Here is a 12,624-nt window from a genome sequence, read left to right on the forward strand (position 1 = left end):
GTGGTTTTATTCACCATCAACACTTGATGTTCCTTTTTGATCTCCACCTCCGCTGATTTCAGCATTGAATATACCTCAGGAATGGTCTTTTCCATCCCCTGCATATTGAAGTTCATCACAAAGCTCTTGTAGCTCGGTGGAAGCGACTGAAGGATTCTGTCAATGACCGCGTCATCCGGGAGATTAACTCCCAGCTGAGTCAAGCGGTTGTGCAACCCAGACATTTTGAGTATGTGCTCACTGACAGAACTGTTTTCCTCCATCTTACAACTGAAGAACTTGTCGGAGACTTCATATCTCTCGACCCGGGCATGAGCTTGGAAAACCATTTTCAGCTCTTCGAACATCTCATATGCTCCGTGTTGCTCAAACCGCTTTTGGAGCCCCAGTTCTAAGCTGTAAAGCATGCCGCACTGAACGAGGGAGTAATCATCAGCACGTGACTGCCAAGCGTTCATAACGTCTTGGTTCTCTGGGATGGGTGCTTCACCTAGCGGTGCTTCTAGGACATAATCTTTCTTGGCAGCTATGAGGATGATCCTCAGGTTCCGGACCCAGTCCGTATAGTTGCTGCCATCATCTTTCAGCTTGGTTTTCTCTAGGAACGCGTTGAAGTTGAGGGCAACGTGGGCCATTTGATCTACAAGACATATTGTAAAGATTTTAGACTAAGTTCATGATAATTAAGTTCATCTAATCAAATTATTCAATGAACTCCCACTCAGATAGACATCCCTCTAGTCATCTAAGTGAAACATGATCCGAGTCAACTAGGCCGTGTCCGATCATCACGTGAGACGGACTAGTCAACATCGGTGAACATCTTCATGTTGATCGTATCTTCTATACGACTCATGCTCGACCTTTCGGTCTTCCGTGTTCCGAGGCCATGTCTGTACATACTAGGCTCGTCAAGTCAACCTAAGTGTATTGCGTGTGTAAATCTGGCTTACACCCGTTGTATTCGAATGTTAGAATCTATCACACCCGATCATCATGTGGTGCTTCGAAACAACGAACCTTCGCAACGGTGCACAGTTAGGGGGAACACTTTCTTGAAATTATTGCGAGGGATCATCTTATTTAAGCTACCGTCGTTCTAAGCAAATAAGATGTAAAACATGATAAACATCACATGCAATCAAATAGTGACATGATATGGCCAATATCATTTTGCTCCTTTGATCTCCATCTTTGGGGCACCATGATCATCTTCGTCACCGGCATGACACCATGATCTCCATCATCATGATCTCCATCATCGTGTCTTCATGAAGTTGTCACGCCAATGATTACTTCTACTTCTATGGCTAACGTGTTTAGCAATAAAGTAAAGTAATTTACATGGCGTTATTAAATGACACGCAGGTCATACAAAAAATAAAGACAACTCCTATGGCTCCTGCCAGTTGTCATACTCATCGACATGCAAGTCGTGATTCCTATTACAAGAACATGATCAATCTCATACATCACATATATCTCATTCATCACATCCTTTTGGCCATATCACATCACAAGGCATATGCTGCAAAAACAAGTTAGACGTCCTCTAATTGTTGTTGCAAGTTTTTATGTGGCTTCTATAGGTTTCTAGCAAGAACGTTTCTTACCTACGTAAAACCACAACGTGATATGCCAATTTCTATTTACCCTTCATAAGGACCCTTTTCATCGAATTCGTTCCGACTAAAGTGGGAGAGACAGACACCCGCTAGCCACCTTATGCAACTAGTGCATGTCAGTCGGTGGAACCTGTCTCACGTAAGCGTACGTGTAAGGTCGGTCCGGGCCGCTTCATCCCACAATGCCGCCGAAACAAGATAAGACTAGTAGTGGCAGAAAATTGACAACATCTACGCCCACAACAAGTTTGTGTTCTACTCGTGCATAGAAACTACACATAGGCCTGGCTCTGATACCACTGTTGGGGATCGTAGCAGAAATTTAAAATTTTCTACGCATCACCAAGATCAATCTATGGAGTCATCTAGCAACGAGAGAGATGAGTGCATCTAGATACCCTTGTAGATCGCGAGCGGAAGCGTTCAAGTGAACGGGGTTGATGGAGTCGTACTCGTCGTGATCCAAATCACCGATGACCGAGCGCCGAACGGACGGCACCTCCGCGTTCAACACACGTACGGAGCAGAGACGTCTCCTCCTTCTTGATCCAACAAGGGGAAAGGAGAGATTGATGAAGATCCAGCAGCATGACGGCGTGGTGGTGGAAGTAGCGGGGATCTCGGCAGGGCTTCGCCAAGCTCAGCGAGAGGGAGAGGTGTTACGGGAGGGAGAGGAAGGCGCCAGGGGCTGTGGTGCGGCTGCTCTCCCTCCCCCCTCCTATATATAGGCCTCCTGGGGGGGCGGCGGCCCTGGGAGATCTGATCTCCAGGGGGGGCGGCGGCCAAGGGGTGGCTTCCCCCCCCCCCCCCAAGCCAAGTGGGGGGCGCCCCCACCCCTAGGGTTTCCAACCCTAGGCGCAGGGGGAGGCCCAAGGGGGCGCACCAGCCCACCAGGGGCTGGTTCCCCTCCCACTTCAGCCCATGGGGCCCTCCGGGATAGGTGGCCCCACCCGGTGGACCCCCGGGACCCTTCCGGTGGTCCCGGTACAATACCGGTAACCCCCGAAACTTTCCCGGTGGCCGAAACTGGACTTCCTATATATAATTCTTCACCTCCGGACCATTCCGGAACTCCTCGTGACGTCCGGGATCTCATCCGGGACTCCGAACAACTTTAGGGTTACCGCATACTAATATCTCTACAACCCTAGCGTCACCGAACCTTAAGTGTGTAGACCCTACGGGTTCGGGAGACACGCAGACATGACCGAGACGACTCTCCGGTTAATAACCAACAGCGGGATCTGGATACCAATGTTGGCTCCCACATGTTCCACGATGATCTCATCGGATGAACCATGATGTCGAGGATTCAATCAATCCCGTATACAATTCCCTTTGTTAATCGGTACGTTACTTGCCCGAGATTCGATCGTCGATATCCCAATACCTTGTTCAATCTCGTTACCAGCAAGTCACTTTACTCGTACCGTAATGCATGATTCCGTGACCAACCACTTGGTCACTTTGAGCTCATTATGATGATGCATTACCGAGTGGGCCCAGAGATACCTCTCCGTCATACGGAGTGACAAATCCCAGTCTCGATCCGTGTCAACCCAACAGACACTTTCAGAGATACCTGTAGTGTACCTTTATAGTCACCCAGTTACGTTGTGACGTTTGGTACACCCAAAGCACTCCTACGGCATCCGGGAGTTACACGATCTCATGGTCTAAGGAAATGATACTTGACATTGGAAAAGCTCTAGCAAACGAACTACACGATCTTTGTGCTATGCTTAGGATTGGGTCTTGTCCATCACATCATTCTCCTAATGATGTGATCCCGTTATCAATGACATCCAATGTCCATAGTCAGGAAACCATGACTATCTGTTGATCAACGAGCTAGTCAACTAGAGGCTCACTAGGGACATGTTGTGGTCTATGTATTCACACATGTATTACGATTTCCGGATAACACAATTATAGCATGAACAATAGACAATTATCATGAACAAGGAAATATAATAATAACCATTTTATTATTGCCTCTAGGGTATATTTCCAACACTTGTGATGTACATATTTCGACAATGTATATATTACAATGAGTATAATAAAGCCGGCATCCCTGATATTTCAGGGCCTCTGTCGTTTCACTTCTTCGAAACTGAGTCTTTATTGTCATCTCACATGATCACTTAAGAGGCTTGATGCCTGAGTTACAGGGACCAAAGAGAGTTGGATGCACAGCACAGCTCAAACATAGGTACCCGCTGAGCACAGCTCAGAAATATATCACTTGGGGGCTTCCTGTTCAATGAACACAGCTATATTCACCCTTTTGATTGGCCTAGACGCCAGGTGTATTCACCAAAAATCCGGGTTATCCTACCTGTATGCCAGATGCTTCTCCATCAGGTAATCCTGAATGACCTACCATGTTCTTAATAGTCAATCTTTTAAATAAGATCCTGAACTTGTTAAAGTTATAACATTGATTGGGTCATGAGAGAGCTGGCTTACGGAAAGCAAGGATAAACCCAGGCTATTAAGCCGCATTCCCTGAAACTTGGTTAAACCGGCCTGTTTGCACGACGCTACTCCAACTTTGCATACTCTAGATAAGTCAATCTTTTAACAAGACCCTGAACTTATCCGGGTTAAAATGACGATAGGGTCATGTGAGAGCCGGCTCACAGAAAGTGCGGATACTCCAGTGGCTATCATGCTAGTTTCATTGAAGTAGAGATTTTGGCTCGGCGGCCTATGAAAGCCTCGTGTTTTTTGGATTTTATATTCGTCTTGGATTTATATCACCCCTTTTTTCTTACCATATAGTTTTCACAAGTCGGGCCAAGCAGCCTTGACTATGTCTCATATTTGGGATATTACCCCCTGCCCTGGTTATGGACTTCTATGGTCACCAGTGGACTTACACTGGGCATCATGACCCGCCCTGCGGTAAACCGCCAGGGCACTTGTGATTTGTTTGTGTGCGGGACAAAAGGATAAACTACGCACGATGGCATGATGATAAACCACGAATCTAATGATGATATCATAAACATAAGTTGCATATCTTCAACTGGTGGATCAGCAGTGTCATGCAAAACAAAACATGCACGATGGCATGCCAGACCAAGAGTTTACACTAGCCTATTAGAAGGCATCTGATGGCCCAACGAGAATAAGTGTTTTGGAGTTGTCAACACAGCAAAGTATTCTGCTTAATAAACCGGCTTATGACGGTTGCCGGGTTGAAGCCTCCGGGTCTTCTTGCACCTCTTCTTCATCTTCAGCTCCTTGCTTATCCATCAGTTGGAAGTCAGGCGCAGCCTAGTTGATACCAGTCAACTCTCTAAACACAGCTTCATCATCAATAAGGTTTGATGGATCATTGAGCGAAGGTGTGCTTACGAATCGGCTTGATAAGATCTGTTGGCTCGTGAACCAGCGCGCTAACTCTCTTTTTGTCAGCATCATAAGCCGCCTGGTATGTGGATAGACTGGTTTCTCAGCCAGCTTGCTTGCTAAGGGGCGCATGGCTCTTGCTATCTCTGCAAAATCGTCAGCACTGAAGGCAGATCCGTCTTCTTTGACACTAGGGCAGCCGTTGGCCAAATCCTCCGGGTCAAGATCAGCTTGCCATGCCTTTGCCCGGCTTAAGGCAGTCAAGGCGCCGGCTCTGGCAGCTCCCCGTTTTAAGTCATCAATTCTTTTTGGCAACACAGATAACTGCTTCAGTGTATCCTTGATACGTGTGGAGGGAGTTTTCTTGTGCAGCGTAGAGGCAATGGTTCATTGGGCACAAGTATATAACTGTTCTACAAGAGTGTAGACAGCCTTAAGACGGACGCGCATGTCGGAGCCCAACTTCGTGCTCCGTGAACCTATATCATTAAAAGTTATGGGTAAGCCGGCAGCCGTTTATAATATGAATATTAAGATGCAAGGGAGATATGTTCTTACCGAAGATGGCTGATGACATAATATTAATATGCTGCTTTAAGCCGGATAACTCCTCAGTCACCGGTTTAAGCGCGGTTTCAGCTTCTTCTGCACTTTTCAATAGAGCTGCCTTTTCAGTTTCCTAGCCATCTTTCTCAGAGTTGAAGTTCTGTTTTAGCTGCTCAATAGTCTCCAAAGCAGATTTCAGTTCTCACTTGGCCTTAGATGTCTCCGATTGCTAAGTTTTGATGTTGGCTTTAAGATCATTAAGATGTGAGTCTTTTTCAGCCAATTCAGCTTGTGACATAAGCATACACAGACAAGATTACGATCATGATTACTCTTTGAAGTCCCAAGCACAATACAAGTATTACTCTTGGCACTTGGGGGCTAATGCGTATTGCTCTTTTTTAAGACAAATTTTTGAAGGTCCCAAACACAATACAAGTATTATCCTTGGCACTTGGGGGCTAATGCATATTGCTCTATTTCAAGACATATTGATGACCTGGACACATGATATCATCCAGTTTATAAAGACTACAGATTGGGTTGATTGATTTTAAACAAGATGATTAGTCTCGCCTTATTCATCACTGATTAAGCCGGCCCTTGGGGGCTATGGAGGCAAAATTGATTTTTGCTATTTAAAGTCCCGGCTTAATGTGCTAGTTGCCGACCCTTGGGGGCTACGGATGCATTATTGATTCTTGTTACTTAAAGTCCCGGCTTAACATATTTATTAAGCCAGCCCTTGGGGGCTACACGTACAAAGTTGAAATGCTGGTATTATAAGTCCCGGTCCATGTTGAAAGCATAAACCGGCCCTTGGGGGCTACTGGATTTGATCTATGCAACTATTGAAGTTTACAGTACATTCTATGCTATCATGTCCAATAAAATTGGCGGCTAAGGGAAGTATATTATATAAAAGGAGTTGCAGCGTTTACCTCATAGCGCTCCTTCATCAGGTTTACTAAGCCGGCTTCAAAGTCACGGCTGGTGTAAAGGCGGTTCAAGTAACCAGAGTGGATGTCTTGGGCGCTGAAATGGGCGTAGCTGTCCAAATCTACCTTCAACTTGCCTTTACCGTCAGCAGAAATTTCTTCCTTGGCGTTGTGCTCAGATAAGACAGTAGGTTGACCCGGAGCTGTGAATCCAAACCCAGTGACAATAACATCATTGGTCTTTTCCTCAGCGGGCTTAATCGGGCTTGGCGGCTTAGAAATAGCCGGCTCAATGTCCATATGATCTATGGAAGCTTCATGATCTTGTGGTGGTGTATCATCAAGGGTAGCCTCAGCAATTGGGTTAGAAGATTCTGGGTGTTGCCTTTCTGGTTCAGACGGGTTGGAGTCATCGACCGGCTTGTTCAGCTTTGCCTTCTTGCTGGGTTTGGCTTGGCCCCTAAAAATAAGAAGTGTAAAGAGGTCAATATAATGATCAAGCATAAGGTGTGAATGATTAAAATATATCCTTACCCAGGTACAGTTTTGAAAGCTGGGATTTGCGTTCCCGTTGACTCGCCAGAAGAGGAATGAGAAGTCCCCTGATAGTTTGAATCAGACGGGTTAAGAGGCTGTCGGAAATGACCCGCCTTGGGATAAAGTATGTCAGAAATATGTAAGACCTCTGGGCGGCGTTTGCGAACCGGTGTGTTTGGTAAGCCGGAGGAAGTAATCACGCCGCCACTATGCCGGGTGGTGCGGCGAGCTTCGTGTTGCTGTTTCTTCAAAAGAAAGTTGGGATCCAAGCGAGCTAGAGGGTGAGAAAAGCTTACTTTCCGGCTTGCTTGTCGGGTTTTCTATGTTGGAAGAGGTTCTGAGTCGGAGAAAAGAATAATTACCTCTGCGTCACCTGCATGGCTGGCCTCTGCGTCGTCTTGATAACAATCATTGTCAATGAGATGTATAAAAAAGGAGCCAAGAGAGTCAAGTTCTACCTCTGACTCATTATCATCATCGTCATGATCAACGTTTAACCCGGCGGACTCGGTGGTCTTCTTCTTGGCAGGCCTCTTGGTGGCCTTGGTTTTGGTACGAGCCGGTTTGGCCGGCTTATCTTGCGGTTTCTTCTTCCAAAATGGAGAATCAGCCTGTTGAGGTCAAAAAGATTATGAGTAAGTATAACTATTGAAAATATTGATTGAATGGAGGTGTGCAACACTTACGGCTGGCGGCTTGTTGAAGGTGCTGAAAGGACTAAGTCCTGTTTTGCTGCATTCCTTTAAAGGTTCGTTCAACAATTTCTGGTGGCTTCGGTAATTTCTACATCAGACAGTTGAATGTCATAGTGGCGTTGGGGATCTTTTACGTCACCAGTGTATTCGCACATTAAGCCGGGGCGACGACTTAATGGCAAGGTACTCCAAGACACCCAGCACCGGACAAAGTCGACGTCGGTTAAGCCGTTGGCCATAAAGGCTCTGAGCTTTGAAAATGCTGGTGCATATTTGGCCCGTTCCTTCGCAGTGAGCCGTGAGGGGAGTGGATGTGTGCCGCTAAGTCGGTGATCACAGTAACCCGGCAGAAGATTCTCACCAGCTGGAGATGTATCTTGACAATAGAACCAAGTTTGGTTCCAGTCTTTGGGGTGACTATGCGGCTTGGCATGGGGAAAGCTGACTTCTTTCCTCTTTTGAATTGAAACCCCACCGAGTTCGGTGTTGGGCCCGTCAACAAACTCTGTCTGACGGTTTAAATAGTAGAATTCTCTGAATAAATCAGCTGCGGGATCTTCTTGAAGATAAGCTTCACGGAACACTTGAAAATTGCAAATGTTGGACATGGAGTTGGGTCCGATATCTTGAGGGTGAAGTTGGAAGAAATGAAGCACATCACGGAAAAACTTTGAGCCGGGTGGGCTGAACCCCCGACTCAGGTGGTCAGTAAAGACAATCACTTCTCCGTCCTTGGGGGTAGGAGGATTTTCTTCACCAGGGGCCCTCCAATGGATGACCTCTTTCTTGGCTAAGGCACCAGTTGCAACATGATTGTTCAGATCTTCTTCAGTAACCCGGGATTGGACCCAGTTGCAGGAAGTGTACGTCTTAGCCATTTTTTCTTGATGATCTGAAAGAAAGATTATGCCGGTTCAAGATTATATGGTTAAGCCAGCTTCTGGTTTAAAAGGCAAACCGGAGATTACATGAAGCATGCATGGGTGTTAAACCAGAGATTGGCATTGAAGTTATAAAGATGAGTTATTGGCGGCTTAAGAGGGGACTAATGGTACCTGGCGGGTTACGGTTTTTAGAGTTAATCCGCCCATACAATTATTGAGGTACAGATCTCACAAAAGGAAAAATTTCTAAGTGTTGAAAAACAGGTTTCGCAGATTGATGCTATGATTTTGGATCTACGACACTTCAGATAATGGAAAAATATCTAGACCTAAAATTACGGTGCTTGAGCAGTTCATATGTCCAGATCGGATTTTTTATGCAAAAGGAGATGCCCTAGTAGCGAAAATGAGTACTGCAGCTACCACCGCACAGGAGAGGTACCAAGTTCGGATCAAAAAGAGCAAGCTACAGCAAAGAACGAAGATGAACTCCGACAAACTCATAGGAAACCCTAATGGGATCTATGGGAAAAGGAAGGAGGAGAACTCACCAGAGCTGTTGAATAGCGGAGGCGCGCGGATGAATTCTGGTCAAATCAGGTTGATGCAGCGGCCGTGGTTGAGGCAGTGGCGAAGGTCGACGGCGGCGGCGGAGCTCGGGTGCTGAGGCGACGCGAGATGGAAGACAGAGACGAAGAGGCAAGGGGGGGAAGTGAAAGAGACCCCTGGCCCTATTTATAACATTGAAAGGATAAGTGGCATGCGTGGGAATCGAGGATGCCAAAAAATGGATATGCGACAGCGCAGACGCCTCGATTTTTGGAGGTTCATTAAAAGAGAGTATATATTAAAATTTGGGCTTTGTGTAATATTAATGACATGTGACATCATGGCGGGTTACCACAATCCTAGGAGATGACGTCACGGCGGGTTACAGGTCTCACAAGAATAAATGAAGGAGTTTCCTAAGTGTTGAAGATTGACATGAACAAGTTCAAATCAACCTGGGGCCTAATGTTGGGGATATAGCTATTGGGTATAACCCGCCCAGGAGGGGCCGGGTTATACCATCGTCTGTTCATCAAGACAAAGCCCATGAAGATGTCGGTTCATGAAGCAGACTTGCTAAGGGCCCGAAGCCCAAAGGCGACTTAAGGCCCATAGGTGTAAACCGCCATACATGTATGACTTGGATTGTGAGGCAAGTATAATTAGTCACCGAGCCGGACACGTTGATTATGAGCCGGCCGGGACTCCGTGAGTCGCCGGGCATCAACTTGTGTATATAAGGGACGACCCGGCGGCGGATTAGGACAAGAAACAAGAGATCGAGAACTAGGTCAAGCGTATTCGCTCCCCGGTAATCGAAACCCAAGCAATACCACCTCAAACTGGACTAGGCCTTTACCTTCACCGCAAGGGGCCGAACCAGTATAAACTCATGTGTCCTTTGTCCCGTTTAACCCTTTTAATCTAACCTAGTTGTGATGGCTCCACGACTAAGTCCTTCTGCTAGGACATCTGCCGTGACAATTCCACGACACCCTCCTTACCTGATACACATAGTTCTGCTGCAAAATTTTGCTTCCTGACATACGTTAAGTTCATTGATTATCTGGCTCTCTTTTCCTATTGTTTTCTGACTCTCTTGTTCTATTTCCTAATGTTACCACTTCAATGCATATTCATCTCTTGCTGATTCAACCATACAATTCGCAGTATGGCCTACCACTGAAAATAGTGTCTTATAAGGAACTCTATGATTGGACAATGGATGATATTGTGAAAGCAATTGGCCTAAAAACAATTGTACTTTCTGTGGTGTTTTTTGACGTCAGGTAGCTCTTAACTACTACTCTTATCAGTAAGGCAAATGCATGCTCATTAATCAAATGAACATTCAATTCTATTAGGCACTAGACCGGGGTGCTGTTCTCTTGAAGGTTGATACGATTGTAACTGGGCATAATGCAGATGACATTGCAGAGACTGTCTTGCTGAATATTTTACGTGGTGATATTGCAAGGTAAATGTTGGTTTGTAAATAAAATGCTATTTTTATCTTTGTTCTCTTTTACAATTTTCGAGCTGGTATTATATATGCTTTTATCTTCTAGGCTAAGTAGATGCACCTTCATAACTACTGGTGAAGATGGACCAATCCCAAGGTGCAACCCTTTCAAATACACCTACGAAAAAGAGATTGTCATATATCCTTTACACGAAACATTTTAATCAGTTTTAATTTGTTATTAACTTATTATGCCCATCAAACATGTGCTGATGATATTTGAGCCTTGACTGTATGACCATATGCGTATTTCAAAAAGCTGGACTACTTCTCCACTGGATGTAATTCCTGTTTCATTTCTTATGAAGTTTTGTTCTCTCTATAGTTGAATAGTAGCTCCTCATTCCATTATCTCAAGATACCAGGGAGACAAAACATAAATTTCCAACAATGAGTGCCTAACATTTGGTAGTCAATGACATACACATTGTTATAGTTCTGCTAAGCATTTCTTCCTCCAAACTTCGTGGGGTATCTATAGAATTATGTTGACCACTGTTCCCGTCTTCAATTGAAATCAAATGTGCTTATTGGTTCTCTATCACAATTCAGCTGTCTATTCACCAAATGCATATCGTGGGTTTGCTCGTGAATTTATTAAAGATCTAGAAAGGACGAGGTAAAGACCTATGCTGTCGAAAAGCAGTATTGTTTCTTTAATTTTCATTTCTTCATCTGTTAGTGTATGCTACCTCTGTTTCTTTTCCTTGTTCAACACATTATGTATCATTCTCTTGTTTCAGTCACTCGAATCAGTACCTTATGAATGGTGCAGGCCTAGAGCTATACTGGACATCATAACCTCTGGCGAAAATTTCTGGATATCCACAACGACAAGAATGCCAGAGCAAGGAACATGTGAGCGTTGCGGCTACATTTCTAGTCAGGTTTGATCTCATCTAGTGTGAAAGTTTACCATCTCCAGAATCTCTCTTGACTCGAGATAACCACATAAATGATTCTTTTGCTATGACAGTTAAAAATAAGCTGACAAATTGCTTATACAATGACAAGTATATTCTCGAAATTATACACCACTAAACACAGTGAGCTCACATGTTGGCCATTTTTTTTATCAAAGTATTTGCCCTGGTCTAGTTACCTCTAAACTTTTTCAATTGTTTTACTGGCTCAATATGGGTTGAAAATCCTGGCTTTGTAGAAATTATGCAAAGCGTGCGTCTTGCTGGACGGACTGAACCGAGGCTTGCCGAAACTAGGCATAGGGAGAACCGCTAAAGTTGGTGCTGGAACATATCGAGTCTGCAAGGAAAACACGGCAACTTTGGCTGTAAAATGGCCACTTGGGTGCAAACGGCAAATGCAAATATATATGTATGCATCATCCCGCGTGCGCTGTGCGGGCTATGCATCTCAACTTTTGTAGTTGCCGCTGGTGTTGTATCATGATAAAAATTCGATCGATCAATGGTATGAGATATGAAGGTATAGTATCTCCTAATATGCTGCTTCTAAGGACTCTCTCTCCACATAGAGGCAGCCTACATTGTATCCATCGCCTCTAGCCAAAAATATGTTAGAGTCGCCTCCATTGATTAAACAATCCGAATGGTTCCCTTGTCAGTGTAGTTAGAGCAACTCCGACGGGCCGACCCAAACGGACGGCGATTTCGTCCGCTTTTTGTCCGTTTGGGTCGGCCGCCCGTCCGGCGTCCGCCCTGTTTTTCATATGGGTCGGCAACGCGCCAACCCATATGTGCAGGCGTGGCCGGCTGGCCGCCCAATTTTATATTGATTTGCATTCAAACATATTATGAAATGAAATAACAAGCAAAATAGTTTAGCCGCCCAAATAAATAGTATAGTTTTACAAGCCAGATACAAATAAAAATGTTTCACATAGTTTTGCAAACGAATAAAAGAAGATGCATTTATTGGTTGCCAACATGAGTCAACATATGCTCAACCAAATCATTTTGCAGTTGCACGTGAGTTTCTCAATCACGC

General features: G+C 45.0%; 1 pseudogene; it reads left to right on the forward strand.

Moving 5' to 3' along the window:
* LOC123142658 (cytoplasmic tRNA 2-thiolation protein 1-like) overlaps positions 1-12,043 on the forward strand; it is a 42,268-nt pseudogene extending 30,225 nt beyond the window's left edge.
* Positions 12,044-12,624: the final 581 nt, after the last annotated feature.

Source organism: Triticum aestivum, chromosome 6D, assembly GCF_018294505.1.
Source record: "Triticum aestivum cultivar Chinese Spring chromosome 6D, IWGSC CS RefSeq v2.1, whole genome shotgun sequence".
Classification (NCBI taxonomy): domain Eukaryota; kingdom Viridiplantae; phylum Streptophyta; class Magnoliopsida; order Poales; family Poaceae; genus Triticum; species Triticum aestivum.